Source organism: Daktulosphaira vitifoliae, unplaced genomic scaffold, assembly GCF_025091365.1.
Source record: "Daktulosphaira vitifoliae isolate Bord-2020 unplaced genomic scaffold, ASM2509136v1 Scaffold_1, whole genome shotgun sequence".
NCBI classification, from domain to species: Eukaryota; Metazoa; Arthropoda; class Insecta; order Hemiptera; family Phylloxeridae; genus Daktulosphaira; species Daktulosphaira vitifoliae.
Genome location: NW_026099572.1, coordinates 20746777 through 20772490, shown reverse-complemented (window position 1 = coordinate 20772490; position 25714 = coordinate 20746777). Strand labels below are relative to the sequence as shown.

At 24.8% G+C, this 25714-nt stretch overlaps 1 protein-coding gene across 9 annotated transcripts in view; it reads right to left on the bottom strand.

The window, feature by feature from the left end:
- LOC126893588 (regulator of hypoxia-inducible factor 1-like) overlaps positions 1 to 24123 on the bottom strand; it is a 44900-nt gene extending 20777 nt beyond the window's left edge. For 2 of the 9 annotated variants that reach the window (XM_050663934.1, XM_050663944.1), the window contains exons 1-3: positions 6517 to 6609; positions 6029 to 6123; positions 5738 to 5828 (exon numbers count right to left, since the gene is read on the bottom strand). The gene's annotated coding sequence lies outside the window, so the exon portion shown is untranslated. The other 7 variants (XM_050663940.1, XM_050663935.1, XM_050663938.1 and 4 more) reach the window with 7 other exon arrangements.
- Positions 24124 to 25714: the final 1591 nt, after the last annotated feature.

The window sequence follows — 25714 nt, the reverse complement described above, 5'->3', positions numbered from 1 at the left end:
TTTTAAATATATAACTTATATATATTTATATACTGATATTATTGTAACATAAGCGATAGTAAGTTTACTTATAATTTAAGTTTTAGAACTTAACTACTTACAGTAATATTAATTAATTATTTTAATCCAAAACACTAGTTTACAGAAACATAATTTTTTTGTTCTTCTATTTCTAATTATTTGGCAGTAGGCCAATCGTTGAATCGATTTTGTAAAATTTACTTAACAAACATACTTAAATGGTGTTTTTGGCAATGGATTATCAATTTACGATTTAGTCATCTGAATAACTTCGATTATGCTAATATACATTCAAAAACATTTTATCTAAGCAAATTTCTATTGAAGGTCTTTTACTAAAGTTATGCTAAATTTATCTAGTGTAATATGAAAGTTACTGTTCATAATTTATAGTGGGTTTCTTAATTTATTAATTATCCTTTTAGTAAATTAGTTAATTTAAAATAATACTTTTCAAAAATGATTGTACTACATAGGTTTTAATTTTTACAATAAATGATTTATAAGTTTTGTTTTAAGGCATTACTTCTTTTTAAATTGAGATAGGTTTTAATATAGAGTTAAGAAAAACAATCTAATATTTAATATATCTTTGATTCCAAATAAATAAATATTAAAATTAATTCTAAAAAAATTTTTAACATAGATATTTAAATATGCACTGAAATAAAAGGATCAAGAATAGAATTTTTTTGTAAATTGATTCTAAGAAAAAAATTATTTAGTTGAACAGTAACCAAAAAAATTTTCTAAACAATTATTTATAAGTAGCAAATACATTTAATAATTAACACAAATGAAAGACGTGTAAATTATCCAAACATTATATTAATCTAAACAATATATTGGCAAAACTATTAGGCAATTACGATAATTTAAAGAGTAATAATGTTTCAAGAATACAAAATTTATCTGGATTATTTCAGGTGGTAGTTTTCTCACCATCGTCTTCCTATTATGGCTTATTTATGTAAAAATAAACATCTGAGAAAGGTGGAGAAGCGTATCAAAAAAACTTTAAAATGTTAGCAATCGATATACGAGCACGCTTTACTATCAACCCTTCTATCCAAACCATTAATCTTTTACAGTTTTTTTAGGTCTTGAGTGTTTTAAAGCGAAAAATATTTCAAAAATATGTTATACCTAAATAATAATATAATACATAAAAGTACAAGAATAATGAACAGTAAATATACAAGATTAAAAAACTTAATTTTGAGACATAAAATTATGTCATTAAACATTACATTATAACGTTTAATGACAATGAAAGGCTTAGTTATAAGTCATTCATTGCTAAGTTAATTTATTTTAATAATGTATTTCGTATACTTTTTTCTATATTTATTATAATTTTTTTTTTTTTTTTTTAATAAATGATATGATAACAAATTGTTATTTAATATGCAATGCAAGAGCTTTTTATATCTAAGAAAATATTTTATCCCTTTACAAAAATTCTAATTTAGTAGTTCTATTCATTAAAAAATTAATGAGATAACTTACTGAATTTTTTTACAATATTAAAATTTAACGACAGGCTATGTAGGTCAAATGTTATAGTTACATTGCAAATATGAAAAGTTTAATGATGTAAGTTTTTTTGTGTATCTTTTTCTAATTTCAACTTTTTACTTACATCAAAATAAAATATTTAAAATAATTTTATTTCTTTGAATTTTGAGCATCAAAAAGTATATTTGATGAATATAAAACCATGAAAACAGATAACTGATATTAATTTTATTGTTTATTTATTTATATGTATAAGAGATATCGTAATTGTAATATCGATAATATATCTTTTTAAAAAATATATATCTTAAATATATAACTATAATAAAAAACGGTAGCACAGTGGGGTGACGGCACAGTATGAACGTTGTAATGGTACAGTTTAGATGAAATGTTGTAAATGTACTATTATTGTATGATTACTCGTATTATTGTATAATATGCGGCAACATCGTGTGGGACTTTTGCATTCGCGTTATGTGGTGGCGGCGCTGGAAAAATGTTGTCATGCCTAACAAAGTGATAAGAAGATAAAATAATTGGTTGGTTATGTTTTAAAAAAGAAATGAAATACGTAATGATATCTATGTATTAAAAAATGAACACTTTTGTTTTTCGTTTTCTCTCTAAATAAAAACTAACAAGTAACAATAAGATTTTTCATGATGAATTAAATGGAAATATCAACAAACTATGTTTGAGAGAACAGCGAATAAATACGCACGAATATCAACTATATTTGAACTCTTACATCAATGAACACTGCATCACCAGTACAACTGAAATTAAGGTTAGAAATATAACTACCACTAATTTTTAATTAATCAATTTTTAATTTGTAAAATAAATTAAATACCATTTCAACGTGGAATATTTGGAACAAGTATAGATGATATCTGACAGTGATTAAAATCGCTATCATAAGTAACACTTCGATGCAAATCTGTAAATAGTGTTTCATTTTCAGAAATAGATGCATAATTACAAAAACAACATCAACTCCTATTTCTTTAATTATATCTTGATAAGTAGTTCTTAGATTTAAATGTATAATTAACGAATAAATATTTATAATTGCAATTAAATATAGTATGAAATTAATATTTTATCAGTTGGTGTTGTAATTTTTACCCAAATTATAAAAAATTAAAAAATGGTAAGATATTTGTTACTTCTGTGATAAAAATATATAAAAATTAAAGGGCGCGATGCAATACTTCATATTTTTTTTTTTTAATTATGAATAAATACATTGACCTACAAAGAACTATCATCGAAATACTTTTTGCACTGTTTTCAAATCATTAAATTTATAATTACTATTTCCATTAAATTTATCAGAAAAGCTCAATATTTTTTTTGCATTTTTATCATAATAGATCACTTCAATAAAAGTCATAGTAATCATTTCTAGTTGAAACCTAGTTAATAATATCTAGTTTAGATTTTATACTGTCAGTTTTAAAGGATGTATGAAGCAGTGTAAAAAATTAACTAGATTTTTTATCTAAATTAATATAATATTATTATTTACCTTAGCTAGACGACTTTATCAATGGTTATCTAAACATTATCTAAAATAAGAATTTTGTATTTAGACTACGAATATCTAAATATTTTATTAATCGAAGAATAATGAAATGTTTAGCAGAACTTAGAATTTAATGACATGTTTCAAAAATTATTATATTATAATTCATTTTTACTAAACACATTATGATAAAACCATAACCTCAGGCGGGTTCTCACGACTGGTGTACTTGTCAAGTATACCAATAATTGTATAATTGCCAAGTCGTCCAATTGTCAACAAGTTGAGCGTTCCCATAATTGGTATACTTGACAAGTATGCCAGTACTTTTAAACATATATGAGTAATAAACAAAGGCTAGTGTAATATTTCTACGACTGGATCAAATCCCAAATAATTGTATTGGGGGTGGAATCGAAAAAATATTGAGTTACATATTAAGTCATGCATCATTTGATATTTTAGTTCTACAGTCTTTGGACATTTTTTAGTGTTGGTTATTTGTTTGTTATCGACCAGTAAAAATTTAATTTAATCCAATAAAAATTTCTATAAAAGATGATTTTTTTTTTAATTAATCCAAAAATAATTAAAAAAGACTTCAGATTAATTTTAAAATTTAATTGAAATTTTTTTAGGAAATAATAATAATGAATATTAAGACTTTCTTAAATGTATTTCGGAAAACTAAGGTTCTTTGTGTTGTAATATGAGTATCGAACTGCATTATCTGTACAGGCATTTGCATATATACTCAGCTAAATGGGATGACGTTAGTGAACATAAGGAAAATGATTTAATCAGGAAATAAAAAAGATGGTAAAACGTTAAATTTAAAAGTTGTAAAAATTTCTTGACAAAATTCTAATAACAGTCATTATTTTTTAACTATTATATTGTAACCTTTGTAATTAATTAAATAATTGAACAAACAATGAAAATAAATAAAATTTAATTTCACTATTGATTGAATTCAGTGTACAAATGTATGTCAATTTGTGAAACATAATTATACTTAATTTTAATATAACTATGATGCAAAAATAAATATAGCATTTGAACAACAGTTTTTAAAAAACTTTCAGATTTGCAGGAAAAACCAAAATAATTGTTTTGGTTTTATTAAAACTTTTTTAAATAACATTTTTTAAGTCTTCGTATAGTTGTCTATTTAAATAATTATAAATTCATAACAGGGAGTTAAACTAAAAAAAAGTTATAGTAGAAAATTTAGCTTTAATTTTTGATAAATAAGTACTACAATCAAGTTAAAGAGTCTAAAAAATAGATTATTCTTATCGCAGTAGTCTCAAATTTCAAACAATTATTTTAAAAGATATTTAAAAAAGTTTTGGAGTTTCAAAAAAAAATTATAAAGGGTGATTAAAATTGTGTAAGACACTCATTTTCTCAGAAAATATTGAGAATTTTAAATTTTATTATAGAGAAAAATATCAAGTTCAAAAAACTCTACAATAATATGTAGTCAAACTATTATTTTTTTCGTCCCTTCAAGGATAAAAACCCTTATTTATAATTTTCTTAAATGGGAACAGTTATTTTTAACTTTATAATATGATAGAAAAAAAAATTACAGACAAATTTAAATTATAATACTATAATTTTTTTTTTCCGATTAACCGTTCGTCCGTTACAGCTTGTTAAAGTTAAGTGATTTTAGGCCAAATTTCTATTGTCATTTTACTGTATTAAATACAGAAGTCATTATTTTTATTTGAAGTTGCATAAACCAAATTTTATTGATAAAGTTATGACAGGTAAATTAGCTATAAAAATTTAATACGCACTAAATGAGTGATAACAATAATAGATTCAAACCGGGTTTTCGGTGTATTATTAATAGCTAAGTCTATGGTTTTGTAAGACTAAAGGATCTAACAAAAAAACAGGTTGCACTGCCACCGATTATGAAACGTAATAAATGACAATATTTTTTCTGGAAGCCAAAATCTTTAAATAATTATAAAACGTAAACGGTTATTCGGATAAAAAATATTACAAAAACAAAATTGTTTGTAATTTTATTTTCTATCACATTATCAAATCAAAAATAGTGGTTCCCATTTAAAAAAATTATAAGTAAACATTTTTATCCTTTAAGGGATAAAAAGAAATTTATTTACTTCATATTATTGTAGAGTTTTATAAACTTAATAATTTTTCTTTTTGCAAAAATTTTTAATAATCAAAAGTTTCTGAGAAAATAAGTGTCTTACCAGATTTCGATCACTCTGTATATTTTAATTTTTTATGAGTTTTCGAATGTGTTACTAATTAATTACTATTTAGTAATTATCTAAAAAAGTATATGTGATGGAACAAATCTGAAACCAGATTTGTTATCAGCAGCAAAATTTCCTATAGGATTCATTTAAATATTGTTTATAAACGCCATTTTTTATTATTCTGTGTTATCAAAGGTACAATATATAATATAATCATTTTTGATAACTATAGACGATTATTTTGATATTATCTAACCTTTTTTTAATAATATAATGAAATCATTTAATATCGTAGAAGTATTTGTAGTATATTGGAAAAAATATTACTAATTATTATTTTGTATATTTAACAGTTTACATTCTACTGATATAAATATTTTAGTATAAATAACATTTGATTATTTTACGAATATATTCTTACTATGCGGTATTAGTTAAATAATAGTGTGGAGTGTACAACAGAAATTTTCTGAAGCGTATAAATGCAAGACCCTTTTGCTATTCGAAGGTGTCTGTAAAAAAACAATAAATTAGGTTAAAAAAGGTAGAAAATCTATATGTATAGAAAGTATACGGTGAAAAATCAATAAGAGCCTTAAGAATGTTTTTGAATGTACAGTATTATTTTTTTCTCCTTCCGCAATTTGTTTGGTGTGAATTTATAACTAACCATTGCAAAGTTTAAAAACATTTAAAGGGTTTCACAACTCACGCTTTAAATTGTCTCTCTTCTCCAGGGAATAAAGTTTTCTCATTTTGTACTAATGTTAATTTTGTCATTCTAGGATATATCTTACGGTATAATGACTAATAAACCACGAAAGAAATTGATATAAATAAATATATAAGGGAAATATATAATATATAGAAACTGCTTATTTTAATCAAAATAACAAGTTAAAATAACAGAGTTTATTAATAGAAAAATACGTTTTATTATGCTGGTTGTTGAAGTATTCTAAGATAGAGTTATACATTTATTGATTTATTATTATGACTCTATTTACTACTGCTAAAAAAAAATATCAAGGTACATAAATCTTTTAAAGTTTTAATTTTTTAGTGTGTGCCTCATTAGTAATCAGTAAATCATTAATTTATATTATAGAATTTCTAATATATTATTATAAAATTTGGTTTAAATTGCATTGTAAAGATTATTTTAGCTAACTAAAAATTAAGTCATGAAACGAATTTCACCTAAATTATTCATGTTTTTTACACTTTATTTTAACAATTCAAAACAAAGTTGTGTACTTTAAAGAACTGAAGGTCGTTTACGCTTATCGCAATGCAAAGAAAATGTATTGTTCAAATTTGAATTGCAAATCCATCAACCACTTACTAAATGATAATTTTGTAACGCCTTTTTAAACTGTGTTGAATTCGAAATTTTGATACGAAACTGTCATATCTCAAAAATATTTTTCTAAAAAAATTCAAATTTAAGTGCTTAACGTTATAATTTAATATAATAATTACGAAATGTAAACTCAGTATTTGACAGATAAGACTTTTATATGAATATAAAACAATATAAACCGTATGTAATACTTCTTGACATTATATAACGTTTGATTTTAACATTGATAGCAGTAAACAGCCTGTACCAAACATTTTTTGAATAATTTTTATTTTTTAATTTTAAAGTGCATACATTACATTAAATTAAATTTTACATAATTTAAAAAAACACAGAATTTTAGGAACAGTATCAAAAGTTAGTATTATAAAGAAAAACTATTAAGAATGTAAATTTTGATATGATGTTTAACTCAATAATAATATACTCACAATAAAATATTGTTAATAACAATTTTGAATGATCCGTCTAGTTTTAAAAAAGTTATTACAATTTAATGTAAAAACTAAAATTATCAGGAATTGAACACGGTTTTGTAAAATACGATAATGGACGTTTAAAACCAATTTTTTGGTTTTTTTAACCGAAATCTTGACCCAAAAGAATTATTAGTATTATGCATTGTTTCAGCAATATGTTTTAACAATTGTAGAAAGTACAATTATAAATTAAGGCTGTACACTTCCGCTGTTGGCGACTAATGACTTGACAATTAAATAAAAATATGAAAATATGCGATAATTTAGTACTTTTTAAACCAATTGGAACTGTTCATTGTGGTCAGTCGACTCCAGTGTAGGCACGTCAAGATTTTTTGTTAAAATGTTAGTCTAAGTAATCGAATGTCGCTATCCGACTATGGATCTTACGTCAAGGGTTAGTTTGATCATTCATGACGCCTTTATCAGCCTTATTTATTCTCCTTACCTGACTCAAATGCTTGTGTCATGTACCTCTTAATCAGTTAGGTCTCTCTCCTGATACGCTTGGTATTTATGCCTTGCACTTTGTCTGCACCTCATTCTTCGAGCATCAATCCATACAAAAGGTATTTGTATGCTGCACCATAACCTTGTCGTTACTCTTTTAAAATTACTATAACAACAGCTCTTCAACATCCTAGCATACTGTGACTACTAACAATACATTAAATCCTATTCTACATTTCTTATTTTTCCTTATGATAGTGTAAACACATTAATTTGAAAATGAGTAATTAAAAATTTAACCAATCATAGCATATTAACAAGTGAGACATTGCTACATTGTCAAAAACTGGGTGTGCTTACTTTAAATATAATATATTTAAAATATAGTTTTACGTGTATTTAATAAATAAATATTTAATTAAAATGGAAAAATAGGTACGTATATGATAAATATGTGTTTTCGTATTTTATCCACATGCATTACTCATTCCACGTATAAAAATATATAGAACTCATAAAAGACTTATTTGAAAAAAATGAATATCAACTCATCAAAATTTATGTAAAAATAAAGCTTTGAAAAAATCCATCTTGAAATGTTAATAAAAACATTTTTATTTTTGTTAATATAGAAAATGCATACCTACTTTTATGTAGATTATAATCAACAATAATTGTTATGTATAATTATATATAAACTGAAAAGTAATCAACTCATTTTTGTTACATGTTAGAACATACTCCCAATATTTAGTTTCATTAATTATTTATAATTTAATAATTGTGAATTTTTGTAAATAAAAATTTAATAAAATACTTGAACTATTTAAAAAAATATTTATGAATTCATATATGTATAGATTAAAAAGTTTTAAAACTTACCTTTTTTTATATTTTACTAATACGCAATTCTAAATACTAGTATTAACTCACCAACGTACATAAGAGTCTAATAATTATTAAAAACAGTGTTTTTATTTTTTTAGGAATTAACAAAATTATTCGTAAACAAGCTCTTGAATATGGATAAGTTTAAAATCATACTATAATATTCATCAGTTTTGTTAACGTAAAAAATGATGCATAATATATATATATCTTCAAGATATTTTTTTAGATTATAAAAAAAAAATAATTTTTCTTCATCTAAGAACGTCATGAAAAAAATTAGCCGTAATTAAATTTTTGTAATAGTTTTAATTTTTTAAATAATTTTTTTCAGTAAAATCATCATACTAATTAAAAAAATTGTATGCATCGTTTAAATGTTTTTGAAATATAAAATACTTTTCTCATACTATTTTAACTCGCTAATTTTTTTAACACTTTCAAGAAGAATGCCGATCGGATATGTTTTTCTGTTTTAGATACTGGAGATATTTTTGCTACAAAGTCATGTTGATAACGAGTGCCGTGCATAACGCATTACAAATTTTTATGTACGTATGGACAAGTGTTCCCTCCAATGTTTTATATTATGACTTCATTGTTTTCGCGTAATTCTAATATTTATTATGTCATAATGGAATTCTCTGACTTGCGAGTTGAATTCTACAGTTTATATCTAACAGTAGGACTCAAAGTATATTTCATAATCCTGATATAACATATAGTAATACACTAGTAAAGATAACCATTCCACTAGACAAAACAATATGTCGACCAAGATATTTTTGACGTATTTAATTATTATTATTGTAATAGTAATTTATAAATTAAAAGTGACTATATCGTAAAATATCGCACTAATAAATTGTATTATCCGCGGAAATTCTCTTCCATAAACCCAATACAGTGGAAACGGTAAAGTACAAAAAATTACAACTATTCTTTTAATTTGTCTTTTTTATTAATCCATTCTTATGCATAGTAATAGACGAAAATTCTACTGAAAGAGACCGCTGGGAACACCACGTCTGAAATGGGAGGAAGTAGTAAGAAATAATGTGAAAGCGTTAAGTGGAGGTTTAGATTGATTTCGGATTATCAGGTATCGAATATAAAAAATTGCAGGCAAGAATGTATGTGGGGATGGTTCTAGTGGCCGAGTTTCTGAAGAAGAAAATTATACAAGTTTTATTGATAATTTTACAACAGTAAAAAATGCCGTGCAAAATAATAATGTCAGAAAAACTATAAAAGTCATATAAATACTTTTTTTTAAATATAAATGTATTCTGCGAATATAAAGATAAATGACAAACAACAATGAACTCAGACCTAACTAAATAGCTAATAGTTTTTATTAAAATTATCATTTAGATGAAATTTTTTATTATTAATTATGCTTTCTTAGACTATTTCTAAAGCATATTTTTTCATTATTTATCACTGATAAAAAAACATAATAAAATTTCATTATTTCAAAAATTCAGAATAGTAATATTGTTGGGTCGAGGCAAAGCGGAACGGCGCAGTGGGCACTCGGTGTTGTGTTGAGTTTCGGTTGTCATCGCCATAAGCGCGACCTGCCCTAACTAGTTTTACTGTTAGGGTAGTGTGGGGGTGGTCGCACATGGTGTTACTTGCGTACTTATGTGCTTCTTGTTAGCGAGTGCGTCGCTGTAGTTGACACTGCTTGTCTTTAATGTCTTCTTAAGCATGACACGGCCGCGGCGTTGTCACACGTTTGACACCCCGCGGTCGTATCAGCTCCTTCACAGCCACCTCTTCACTGTAAACCGGACCGTTACACACACGCGTTATCGTCGTGGTGTTAAGTCCAACAAATGCCTAGCGTCGAATACCCCGCCGCAATAATACGTCGAGTCAGTCATCTTCGTAACACCTATCTCATTGGTTACAGCGTCCGTCAACCCAACCAAATCGCCACCGCAATTTCGGTCATCTTTTTGTCATTCAGTCGACGGGTTCTTAGTAGTATTATTGTTACTATTGGTTGGCATATTATCTTTTGTGTTTCAATTCTTGTTTTTCTCGTTAAACGGCTCGACGCCGCTTGGAAAACCAACCTGTATTACTTATTTGTGTCATCATCTACTTTTCCCGTAGCAAGCATTAAGCGCTCTTATACAACGGGCAGATTTCGTAAGACGAAATCTACATTTTTATGTTTTGCTCAAAACATTTGTCAGAAGCTAATTATAAATATCTTTTGTCGGACATAACCGATGCGCCGGTCATAATACTTAACAATAAATCGTTACAAACGTCGTTTATCACTCGGTCAAATATCGATTGAAGCTATTTCAAGATATTTTTGTACATTGTAAATTATTAGTTATTCTTTGACCATTCATTTATATTAAAGATTAAGTAATCATTTGTTAATTTATTTATTGAGAACATTAGTAAAAAAAAAAGAAAAGATCACATACAGTCCACAAAAACTTGATTTATTTATATTTGATCTATTGCAAAAGAACCAACCAAGACGAAACCTTTATTCGGCTAATTGTCATCTAAATAGTTGCATTATACAAATATAATTGTTTGCTACATAAATTGACAAAAAAAAATTAATGGAATATTTACTCATTACGAATTTTTGCTATTTAAAATGTGTACATTGTTGTCAATTTATGAGATGAAATTCGTAATAAAAAAAAAAAAACTTATTTTTTTGTTGCCAACATTTTTTTTTTCAGAACAAAGTATATAAGCATTAATTTAAGGAATATATAAAAGAAACAGTATTTCCGGAACACTTTCAAAAGTTAAGTTGAAAAAGTTCTACTTTCTACATGCATTTTTTAGATTTGAACCCCTCTAAAATATAGGTAAATGGTCCGATTAAAAAAAAAAAAGTATGTCCAATGAAAGAGGTATATATAAAGTATTTATCATTAAAGATTAGAATTTATTCATGCATTTTTTAAAAATTTATAGCAACTTAATGTTAAAAAATATAAAATATAATATCAAAAATAGTATATTTTTGAATACGGTAGTCATTTTCACCATGGAGACAAGTCTAGAGGTCAATTTTTATTTTTTCAAAATATAGTATATTACATAAGCTTTAATTTAAGGTTTATATAAAAGTGTCAATCTTTCCGGAACATTTTCAAAAGTTAAGTTGAAAAAGTTACCATTTTGTAACCCTTCCTGTGGGCTGGTTGTTTGATACGCATCACAACGCAAATAAATTTATCAAAACGCAATCAATTATTACAAAATAAAAATAACATCATGAATATTTTTTTAGTTACATATACATATAGCTGATAACTCAATAAATAAATATATACAGAGTGGCCCACCACTCACTGACAAATTAAATATCTTTTGATCCAGTTAATATATTTTTTTTTAATAATAGTTATACGTTAGGTCTATAGCTATATCTCAATAATTATTTTTTTTACATTTTATTAAAAATATTATTTATTTTGAAATTTTAAATAAAATGTAAAAATAAAATCTGAGATAGCTATTTTGTAGAGTAGAATTTAAGAAAAATTTTAGTAAAAAAATATCTTATTAATACTTAGTAGTAAGTATTCTGTAGCATTTTAAAGTTTATGAAAATTTGAATTTCCATGTACTATTTATAAACATTGAAATACGTATTGAGAAAAGGACAGAAAAAAACGCTATCTTTTCATGATTACTGTGTATACATATGATGATAATGTGTATACATTACAAACTTGGCATTAATACCATGATAAGAAATTAGATAAAGCAATTATTACTTATCACTCTTATTCAATAGTATATTGAAAAGATTACATTTATTATTAATATTGTTTTTTATCAATAAAAGTGAAATTATTGTGCTTGCCCGTCTTAATAATTGATCTACCCTTCAACACCCCTTTAGAGAAAAAGTTCTAACAATGATCCGGCTTGTAGAAGTGTTTATCTATTCTACTCTCCAAAAACTACAAATTGTTATAATTTCATTTTTTTTTCAATAATTAAGATTTTTATAGGAAACCTTGGCTATATGAACAAGTTTTAAAATGCTAAAATGATTCGAAAACCAATTTTTCTTTATTTACATTTTCATTTTTATAGATATCACAGCCAATATAGTACTTTTATGCTACTATCTAATAAATTTTAAAATCAACCTTATAAATTATTTTATTTTTATTAACACATTACTAGTTGAATTTCTAACAGGAATAGAATTTTATTCTTAACGGTTATATAAAAAAAATTGTTTAATGCTAAATCTTTACTATTAAATAGATGTAAAATGAATTCTAATCCTTTAATTGATATGTGACAATATTTTTAGAACCCTATTAGCACTAATATATTGGACACCCAAGTCCAGAAATATGGTACTTATTTCAATATTGAAATATTCTCAATATTGATGAAATTTATGATTGCTTAATTTTGGTATTTTAGTAAGATAAATTGACAATGATGATTATCTGCCACATCTATATCTATACTTTTTGCCTGTGTTGATTCTAATAATAATTTTCTTCACTTCAATATTTAAATAATTAGTGCCAACTATAAACATCAATTATTTATTTATTTATTTTTGAATACTAATAGAAATATTTTATAATTATAATCAGGCATAGAATTTTTTAAGTTCTTAATTCATAAGTTATAAGTGACTTACTACTAATTTAAAATATTACACTTCGGACTTGAATTTCGATTTCAAAAAATGATAATTATTAAACTTTGAGAAATTCAAATTTTCCTTAACATTGAATAAGTACATCTAAAAATGTACTTAAATTAAAATTATAGCGCTATCTCGTAGAATTTTTTGCTACACTTCAACTATTTTAAAAACATTTGAAGATGGCACTAGTATAATCTATAAAAATATAAGTTATATACTTTTTTTTTATTAATATGTTTTCTTATTGGATTGTTCTATAAAATTATAATTACTAGTTTATAGTTACATTATTATTAATGATTTTCATAAAATAAGTTTACATACTTATGTATATAAATGTGTATAAATAGCGAATACGAGCCCTCAAAGGTGCCGACAATGTTTAACTTTAAGTCGATATTTTTAAATACTTAATACCTCTTCTATGTTTCCACTATGTACTCATTTCAGGCATTCTGACAGTTGTTGTTTTTTTACGTTGATAAAAATTATTGAACACGTGCATAACGCATACGTGCAATATTTTATTGCTAACTACAATGTTATTTGTTTAATAAAAAAAATATAGAGATGTTTCTATAAAATTTTTATACCTTTTTAAAGTTTATAAAAAATAATTATTCCATGTTGTCTCTTAATTTTTTTCGATAAAGTATATTATATTTATTTATATATATACTTATTTTTAAATAATGCAATAGTAACCCAATCAAATTAAAAGTGAAAATAGATTGAAATAAAAAAATAAATAAATAGAACTGCAATATTTTGTTTTTAAGTAATTATCTAATTTTCAATGTAAATTAATTCACTATCTATATTATATGTAAAATAATTAATATATGAAAACATTTATTTACTTCTAAACAAAGTTATTGTATTAAGTTATTCATTAATGAGAATATTTTGAATTTTAGTATAGTTGTTATTACTCATTAATTTTTAAATCTAAAAAATTGAATTCCTATTTAATAAAAATAAGCAGAATAATATTTACTACAAAATTGTTTTAATATATTATTTTGGCATTTTATTATAATTTATAATGTAGAGACTCTTAATAAATATAAGAATGATGACTACGTTTCTATCATTATTTTTTACTATGTTAGAATATGATTTACACCAGTAAGAAACGATAAAAATAAAAAAATAAATGAAAATATTATCAAGGTTTTAAAACTAGAAACCTTACACGATTTTAATAATGACTAAGACTACACAAAAAAATAACATTTCATTAAATTGTGTAAAATATGTTTGCATAAATTAAAAATGTTTGCTATTACAAAATTTTCCAACTCATTAAATTAGATATTTTTCAGAGTAATAGAATGTAAAATAACCCAGTTTATGCATACATTTTTATCTTTTAATAAAAGAAATTTATAGTGAATTAATGTTAGTGAATTGGTGTTATTATTCCTTCTATTATAAGACTATACTAGAAAATTTTTCTCCATACTTTGCTATACAATATTTATACAATATAATATTTGTAGAAAAATATTATTAAAAATAAAATTATGTGAATGTGAAATCTTCTGGAACTTAAAAAGTATACATAGTTAATAATTCAAGAATAATGTGTAACTAAAGATAATAATAAAAAAAAAATTTTTAATTATTATTATTCTGTAAGTAATTGAGTGGGTTATGATAAAAAAATCACCCTGTATACAAGTAGTTTATTTTTTTTATTATTATTTTAAATCATTGACTTGTTTATTAGTCAAGTAGTTAATAGTATCGAGTATTCAGTATTAATTATAGATTATCTTAATTGTCGTCTAGTTCCCTGGAACATAAATTTTGCTTTCAATTTTTCTCCAATGTAGGAGTGTTGGCTCCTATATTGAAGTTTCGCAGTATATTAAACGAAAATTTGCGGTCATAAACGTAAGAAACACCGACTAGTAATGTTTTAATCGAGCAATTTTATGTAAGTATTACAAAAACAAAAAAAAAAGATGAGAAAAAAAACTAATGGAATGAATATTACATTGACCTGGAAAAATATACAAATTATTTTCTTTTTTAATCATAAAGAATGTTTAACGATCTTGTTATAAGATCGTATTTTATAAGATTTTTATTTTAAAAAATATTTAAAGAATGCTTTTAGTCTCTAATTGTTACATTCAAATTTTATTAGAATCTGTTTTTTTAATTTTTAAAATTCAATTTTTTATGGTAGCGTATTTTTGAGATATTTTTAACTTTCTAAATATGAGAAATTTATTTAATTTTTAACGTTGTCATGTTTTATCTAGATTCAAATCAGATTCTTTTGATGCNTTAACTTTCTATATATGAGAAATTTATTTAATTTTTATCGTTGTCATGTTTTATCTAGATTCAAATCAGATTCTTTTGATGCATAGACAATCAAATCGATCAAGCGAGAGCTAAGAATTTTTATGGGCAAACAAATAAAACCGAATGCTGGGAGAGCTGGCTAGGCTATAACCAAAGGCGTAAAGCATTTGAGTAAATGTATTTGAATAAAAGTATTCAAATACTTTCATTGGTATTGTATAGTATTTTTAAATACATTTAATAAAAAGTATCTGAGTAGTATTTTAAATACAATTATTTAGTATTTAATACTGTTAAATATTCAGTACTATTAATATACTTTTTTTTTTTAATTTGCTAACCGTAACACAGCAAGCAAATTAAACTCAGTCAAAGTGAAAATTAAGAATAATTATCTGTTATTTTATATGTTACATTATAGTATAACCAGTGCTCGAATTGGGGGGGGTATATAAATGTGTATAAATAGCGAATACGAGCCCTCAAAGGTGCCGACAATGTTTAACTTTAAGTCGATATTTTTAAATACTTAATACCTCTTCTATGTTTCCACTATGTACTCATTTCAGGCATTCTGACAGTTGTTGTTTTTTTACGTTGATAAAAATTATTGAACACGTGCATAACGCATACGTGCAATATTTTATTGCTAACTACAATGTTATTTGTTTAATAAAAAAAATATAGAGATGTTTCTATAAAATTTTTATACCTTTTTAAAGTTTATAAAAAATAATTATTCCATGTTGTCTCTTAATTTTTTTCGATAAAGTATATTANTAACATAATTATTGTGCTTATCTAAATGCTATTATGTATACATCTATTTTTAATACATCAGTTGAACCTACAATAGCCTATTGCAGGTTCAAATGATTTACTCTATTGTCAATAAGACATACTTTACAGGTTTTTACACGTGTAGTAATATTTATTTTTTTCACTGTTTAGTCTCCAATAATTAATTTTATTTACCTCTAACAAAAAATATCGAAAATAATAAATGAGTTCTCTTAATTTAAGAGTACTCAATATTTGACTCAAATTACCCTCTTGGTAATTATTTAGGTGGAACCTTTTGCTCTTAGTTAAAATAAAAACATTATTATTATTTTTTAATTGTATTCTTAGTATTTGAAATACTTTTGTAAAGTAATTGAGTATTACTCAAATACTTTTGTATGAAAAGTATTCAAATAGTATTTGAAATACATTTTTTAAAGTATTTTTTACAACTATGGCTATAACTACCTTAGGTACTGAGGATTCCTATTTAATTTATATTCCCTTAGAGAACTACCAAGAGTTTCACTACAATATATATATATATATATATAATACTCCTGGTTAACAACAATATAAACACTATCTCAGTGGTACCTATTTTAAATTTATGTAATAGACGATAAGAGTAAATTCCAAACGTATTTAAGTGTACAGTTGCTTCCTGTAGTAATACGTGTGTCATTGTGTCAACGTCATAAGCCTAATCGGCAGTGCAATGATGTTGTGAGATATTATAACGTATATGTGATAGTATCACATATTCGTTGTATATAAGGATATATGACATATAAACTTATATATAACGTATAGGATACATTGTATCCTTCAGATCATATTTTTTTTTTATTTGATACACAGTATTAGATAAAGTTCAGTTTACTAAACGTTTTATAATTTAGTGTACTCTATTAAAAATTTTAAGTTTCGGCAAGTTTTATTTACTTTACTCGACAGGGTATATGATTTATAGATAATTTTATTAAATATGTTGAGCCTGTTAAAAATAAATTTACCGTGAGTACTTGGTAATAAAATTTATAGCATTTTTAACAGTAATAACTGTCATAAAATATATCTTTTAATATTATGCATATTATTAGATTTTTATAGAACTTTGAATTTTGGCAAATATTAATTTAGTAAAAAAATGAGAGTTAAAAATGTGTAATAAAATACTAAATATTCTTGTATGTTTTAAAAATATTTTTATAAGAAAATATTTTAAAATTTAAATTTAAAAAAATTGTGAATTTAACAATGGGATTTTATTCATGAAAAATTATTACTCTGGGACATCGACTGGGAGTTAAACATCAATAATACACAAATGTAATTATTAAATAATACTCAATTTTTAATGTTTTACAAAAAATGTACAAATAAATTCCATATTTTTTAATTTAAAAATTTTCAACTACCCTTGAAGTTTTTAGGTATATACCACTAGTTAATATTTAAAGCATAGGAATTATATATGACTTTCCTAGTTTACACAGATTGATAACATCAATGACAATTATTTGCATTTTATGTCACAAATAAACCTGAGTTTTAATTTACAAGAAATAGAAATAAATCAAATTTGAAGTTACTTTTGCGTAATAAAATTTGTTGTAAAATTTATATTTTGTTAAATATTTTATGAAAACTAAATTTAAACGAGAAACATAAAAATATTTGATTAAAATAAAATGGTGTTAGTTTTATTGTAGTAAATTTTAAGGAAACAAAATTTTGCTTAAATCCATTTTAATATAAGATCGATATTTTTCGATATAAGTACAAAATACTAAATAACTACATTTTAAGTTTCATTTTTTACCTTCTTGCGGCACGTCCAATGTAGATCAATTTTGACCAAAATTTATATGTATTATTTTTTATAAATAATACATATTGATAAATAATGTTAAAGATGATATTTTGAAAAATAATACCGAAAATATCTAGAATAACGATTTAAGTTTTCAGTATCAATACAAAATTACAAACTTTTGTTAAATCGTAAAATTATTATTTTAATCGTGTTTCACAAAATAATTTAAAGAATTGACAACTTTATTCAATAATAAAAGTCATTAGTGGTCAATAGTAAGTGTCATCCCAAGCGGGTATGTGGAGATGTCACCTTCCTTATTCAGCAAAAGTTTTAGTTGGCAATTTTTCAATACAAGAGGAAGATACCACCAAATAATAATTATTAAAAAAAAGGTCACATAATTGAAAAAAGAATATTCATACCATAAAAACCATATTATATAAATTGTGGAGTCTTAGTGCTGTAGCTTTGGTATGAGGTTTAACCTCTAAGTGTAAGGGAAATAGTATTATTAGTGCCTCCAATGACACTGTTGGTGTGGTTCTTTTTCCTCTGTAAATGACTATAGCAGCCATTCTTTAAATGAGTTTATGTTCTTTAATATATAATAATAAATAAGATAAATAATCTTTATTTAATATTTAAATATAAATAAGTGATGTTCTGGTCCACTAGACCATGGAACCTTACAGAATCATAGGTTTAATCACTGAAATGTATAGCTAATGCATAATTCTTGGTTTAGGGCCCCAAGTCTATCTCAGAGTTCTACTGCATGTCCACAATATAGTCATTGTTTTTTTGTCATTTGTCTCAATATGTGATTTATATCTTAGTTTATTGTCTAATACTTTGTTTGGATTAACAGCTAGGCTGTACTTACTGCATCGTTTTTGCTGTGCCAAGTATATAATCGTATCTGGGAATCTATCCACTACTATTATGGTTAAGGCTATACATACTTAGGCTTGTGTATAGCAATATTTTTTTATTTCTTTAATAAGCGAGTCTAAAACTAGACGTCATAGAAAGGGATATAGAACCCTTCATCGTGGTCATCTTTGTTTAATAAACTTAATTACATTAGTTATATTGAGCTGTCCTATATTGGAGCGTTTCTTAAGAATGGTTTTTATCCTCTTTATAATAAGTGGTTCTATTCTATGTTGTTGAGCATAGGATCAATGATTGTATTATCAAAAGCTCATTTTATATCTAGGAAAATACATACTGCTTATATTTTATTCGCTATAGCTTTCTCCACTTTATTGGTAATGTATAATTTATATAAAGCTGCTTCTTTAGAGGCAGATCTTTTATATACCTATCATTAAGCTTCTTAGGGTGATGCAAAAAAAATCGACTTTAAAAATTTTTATCACACACCCCCTAGATTTATTAAGTATATAAAAAGAAACAAATTTTGAAAATTTGAGATCGATAAAAAAATTTTTACAGGTCACTCAAAGCGTTATTTTTACCAAAAATACCCCTTATTTATTAAAATATGATTAAAATTCTAAATTTTGGTCAATTATAACATCTATATATGTAAAATGTTGAATTTTTAACGTAGAAAACGATTTTATAATTTTTTAATTTTTAAGACCTATATTGATTACGTAATTTACCTAAACGTCAAAGTATATGGTACTTTTCGGATCGATCTGAAAGGGGCCAAAATTTTTTTTAATTTTAAAAATTGATAGTTAAATTAATTGTTGTGTTTATTATATGGTGTTAACATTTTTTTAAATTCATTTGTAATAAAAATTTTGGAAAAAATTATTCTATAAAAACCATTAAGTACAAGAATGATATTTTTAATATAAAGTCAATTATATGACTTAATAAAACATGAATAAATTATTAAATTTTATTATTAGAAAAAAAAAAAATGAAAGAAGTGAATTGTAGAAGATTTTAACAATAATAACAAAAAATTGATTTTTCGAGGATTTTAAAATGTTTAAAATGAAATATTTTATTAATGTTACATCCATTTACTTCTGTAACAATACGTTGCAAAATATCATAAATTTATGCTCTGTAGCGAAAAAACAGCTGCAATGCTAATTGTTTATGTTATTTCAATATAGCAACATTGATATAATGTGATTTGGAGTGAGACAGAAATAGCCATAAACAATAATGTTACTTTTAATTTATTTTCTCCTTTATATTTTATGTTTGTTCTTATAAGAAGCAAGTTGAATTTATTTGTATAAATTTTATATAGAATGATTAATTAATTTTAAAATAATACCATGACAATAAAGTACTTATAAACTTTTTTCAGGTAGAATGTTAAATATTATATATGACTATATAAATGAAATCATATACTAAAATATCTAAATTTTATTAAATGTGTAGTTTTAAAAAAGTGTTTTTCTTAAAAAGTCATACAATACTAAGAGTAAGTAATTAAGAAACTAATTATGATTTTTAATCAATGTTACGTTCTAACAATCTTTCTTGGGATAGTTTGTAATATCCAATTCATCAAATGTAATTGTTTTTTACCTAAAAGTTCTGAAAATTTTGACGACGCAGAAGAACTTGAAAAAGCATTGAATCTTGAAACTGGGTGCCAAAAATATAATTACGAAAATGTTTCTCGTGTGAATTTAGAGGATTTTAAAAATACCCTAATTAAAGAAAATAATAAAAAAATTCGAATTAAATTTCACAATAGAGCGCATGTTATCTACTACAAGCTCTATTGCAGTAATTTATATTACTTTTTAAAATATATGAAACTTATTGAAAGTTTTACACCAAATAAATTAAATAACATACTGAATTATAATTACTTTATTGATAAAGAAGTTATTCAACGCATATTAGCTGTATTGCTCAAATCAAAGTTAGAAGTAGCTTTAGATCCTTTGTGGGAGATGTATATGTATACAATTTACATAAAAAAAGAGTATGAAAAGCAAAACAAAAATAGAAGTGTTTTTGAATCAAATCTTTCTCATATTATAATGAATATAAAAGAGCATTTAAATTTACGTGCAGATGAATACTGCCAAAAAGATGATAATTACTATGCGACAAAATTAGATGACCTAAATAAAGTAAACAGAAATTCAGAAATAAAAAAAGTTGCACATGTTATATATAATAGAATGAATAGTAATTCCTTTTTCCTGGACAAGGAAGAAAATTGGGTTTCTCTTAGTAGTATTTATCTTAAGGATATTTTTGAAAAATCTGATATTTTGAAAACTATAATACAAATTGGGGACCAAACTGTGGAAAATAGTGATAACATTTTTAAAGATATTCAAAATGCATATACAGATGCTCGAAAATATTTTTGGTTTGATTCATGGGTTTCAAATATTTATAATTATCAAACAAAAATATTTAACATTCTTAGAGTTGTATCATTGCATTTAATGAGAATACATCTAAATTATTTATTATTTTATAAAAATGACACTGTAATTAAAATGTGTAATTCCGAAATGCACAACGTTTTGTTAAATAATGTTACATTGAATAATTTATTTAATTTTGAAAATATTTTATTTTCAAGTATCATCATATCTTCATTCTTAGAAGAACCTATAGTTTTTTGTGGAGCTTATTTAGATTCTTCCTATAGTGTTATAATTTCTGATAATATAGAAGTTATTAAACGTGAAATGCGTAACAAATTTTATGTTGAATCATTTGAAATATTACAAATACGCGTAAATGACCCTGATTATGTTAAGAATTCAATTAAAAAAACTGAAACATTTAAGTCGGGCATTAAACTGAGCACAGAAAAAGAAAAAAATATACAAAATTTTGAAAGTATCTCACATATAGAAGGTTTGAATGCTAACTTTCTGAGATTTAATATTTTTCTAGAGTATTTGGAAAATTTATTTCAGAATGTCAACTGCAATATGATTCGGTCATTCATGGCATCTTTTTCATCATACAAAGAAGTTGAAACTAATGAATGGAATAAAAAAGAAGAAGAAGATATGTTACATATTTAATTTTTATAAGTATTTTTTAGATATCGAAATATGAATTATGTTTTCCAGAATTTCATTGAAATTCATAAAAACTCTAATTTAATTGTGTTTTCTGTATAATAATAAAATAAATAAAATGTAGTGTGTATATTTTTTAATTATCAGTAAAGAATTGCAAAGCTGACAAATTCAATTGTTAATTTATTTATTTATTTATGATAAATACTATTCATATACCTCTTTCAATCGACATACTTTTTTTTGAAATGTTGTTTTTGAAATAAACCACCAATTTTTTAAAATTAAACACTATCTACAGATTTGTATTGAAGCGTTTTTTATGATAGTAATTTTAATCAGTGTCAGATATTTTTATACTTGACTCAACTATGACACGTCTCCATTGTGCTACGATCCCTGAGCTGCTGTTCTGGGTTTTTTTTGATACAATATGACTAAAAAATGGTTATTTAAAAAATTTGAAAAAATTTTTTTGTATGTTTTTGTTTATTAGTAATAAATAAAAATAATTTACTTTTAATTTATATTTTAAGAGTCCTTTAAAAATACAATTTTTACAAAATGATGATAATTTTTGAATCCAATAATTTTTATTTCACACTTGAGTCAATAATTGTTGACTTAAAAAGTATTGGCAAATTATAAAAGTTAAAAAAGTATACATTACGAACATTAGAAATAATTGTTTTCATTTGTTTATATGAAGATCGATGGTTGAATAATTTTATAGATGACATTTGTTTGGGCACATTTATTATGTATAAACAAATATGATTGAGAAATCTTAATTATAATGAAGTTAATAACGTATGATAGAAGGTAAAAAATAGTATCGCAAAACATTTGCTGGATCTTAAGTTATTAAATAAATAGTTAATTAATTAAAAATAATAGTTAAAATAAATTTGATTCAAAATTTAGTACTTTTTGTGTAATTGTTTCTTTAATTTAATTTTATAAATAATTTTAATATTTTATAATTCAATTCCAAAAAATGTTTACTATTAGTATTTTTTTTTATTTGATTAAAATTAAAAAAAAATTATTATCGTTTTAGCTCGTTATTGAAATTATAATTTTAACCTTATCACGTACGCTACCATCATGTCCGCACAAGGGATGCACATATAGATAGTTAGATGTATATAGATTGACACAATATAGTCGATAGTACAGAATATAGACACAACATCGTTAATGCATAATCCGCTGCTACGGCCGCAAAGAAATTTATATATATAAATATATGTATGTATATAAATATATTGTCGCGATATAGTTTTATTACGACGATCAACGAAGAACACCGAAGCTTAATTCACCAGGAAAACAATACGCAACTCGAGCACAAATCAGTTAGGGCGTACTTCGGAAACGACAACAGACCGGTCAAGGTGTACGACGGAAACGGGGCAGAACGCAATGTCCATACTCGGCGGCGGCCTTATCTCGGTGTCAAGGGCGGGGAGACAACCGATTGTCATATTAATAGCTGGACGGCTGATATCGAGAGAGACACGAGTGAGCGCAGGGCCAGAGCTCAGGGCGGTGCCGTGTCAACCTAAATGCGCTGTCAGAATATTGTGTTGACGTAAATGTTTTCTAAAGCATGTTTTATTTTTTGTCAACAGAAAAAATAATAGTATTGAAAAATTTTAACGATAGTCAAGTTTAATACAATCAATAGATATTTAAAAAAATAAAAATTACCCCACATTCAAATAATATTTAGCCTATCCTATGTATTGTAATAAACTAAAAATAAAAATAAAGAAAAGAAATAAGGATTTAAAATTAATTATTATATTTAATTATTAGTTATATGATCTTTTTTTATTAATTTAATGTCTATAATTTTAATTAAATAATTTTCTCATTAATTGTCTCTCTTATTAATTTTTAATTCTCCTATTTAATTTTTATTAATGGTTTATTACGCAATAGATTGTTGGAGATTCGAAAGCATAGGTTAAATTGTACTTACCTTACGTCCTATGTAATGCAATAATTTCAAGTAATCCAATTTTGATTTTGGTATTAAATGCACTGCCTATACGATTATATTTTATTAGAATTATAATTTATAATCTATCCTTATTGATATTTTTACGTTTGTTGAATTAGTACTTTTTTAAGAGATTATATTTTATAGAGAGATCGACACCAATATTTCTTAAATCTTCCAATGGCTTGGCCAAAACAAGATATAAAAATATTTATGTCTATGTGAGATTTATCAAGACGTTATTGTGGTGGCCCTAGAAAGCGCCTTGAAAGGATGCGGCACAATAATCACCAAGACAAAAATTATACACTGCAAATATACACGTTTCTCTGCGTTGTCTGCCGGCGCGATGTTTGTTAAAACAAATCCATTAGCGACGAGACTAACTACCCGATAAGAAAAGCTCACAATAAATTTTTATCATTAAATAAAATTTAAAGTTGGGTTGGATTTATTATTAAAATAAATTAATTAAAAAAAAATTAATGTTTAAAATATTATTTGAAATTTTTTTCCACAACAAGAAAAATAAAACATTATTATTTAATGAACAAATTAAATTAAATTAAAAGATTCACCAAAACAAAATTTAGTTTAAAATTTCTAAGTGTCATTTAGTTTTAAATTAATTTAAAAATCGACTAAGTCCCGGAGAGTGAAATCTTGAGTAGAGTGTCGTAGATTTTGTATATTTTAAAATCGCCGTAAGAACTGGTTTAGAGGGGAAAAATGGCTTTTTATAGTCTGAAGAGGTTAGCCCAGCGATCCCTACCATGATCCTGGAAGCTGAGACTTTGTATTCTTATTGGTTAATATTATGAGGGCCCTGCGTGTAGGTATTACTTAATAATTTCTACAAGACGGAGATTTTTTGCATGAATAAAAGGTCATTTTGTATTTTAAATAAGAGAACCCTGTTTTGGTGATCTTGTATAATCATAATTTATGACATACATGTACAAATGTTAGCATCATATTATATGGTCATAATATAATTTTATTATATGATAGAACAAGGAAAAAAACGTTTTTCTGGAAAAATTACTTAGCGTGCTCGGATTTAAAAATTTTTTTTTTTTTCAACGATTGTATTCGGTCACCAGACTCCGGGAAAATTATTGGCGAAGGTCGGAAAATTTTTGCCGCTCGCCCGCGAACATTTTAAAATGTCGACCATTTTCGAGAAAAACGCTGGATGACGCCAGCGTTTTACTACTTAAGGTTTGAAATTTTCATCAGACCCGCCTAATGACATTCCTGAGATATGGTAAAAAAATCAATCCGTTCATTTTTCACCGTTTTACGAGCTTTTTTTTTCCGTGCGCTCGAGACGCCAGGGCGCGCTGCCCGAAATTCTTGCGACACTTTACGACATGAAAACGATTTTTTTTTACGATTTGCAATCATACCAAGGCGTTCTGTACGTGCCGAGGAAACGCCAAAAATCCGAAAATCCGAGATCCCACCAAAACGCGCATGGTTTTAATATGCGCAGTGATTAATTTCTGCTCATAGGTTTATTATGAACCTTAATTATATGCATTTAAATTTAAATATTTGCATTTAAACTATATTTTATCAAGGAATATTATGTTATATATGAATTTCAAGACGTT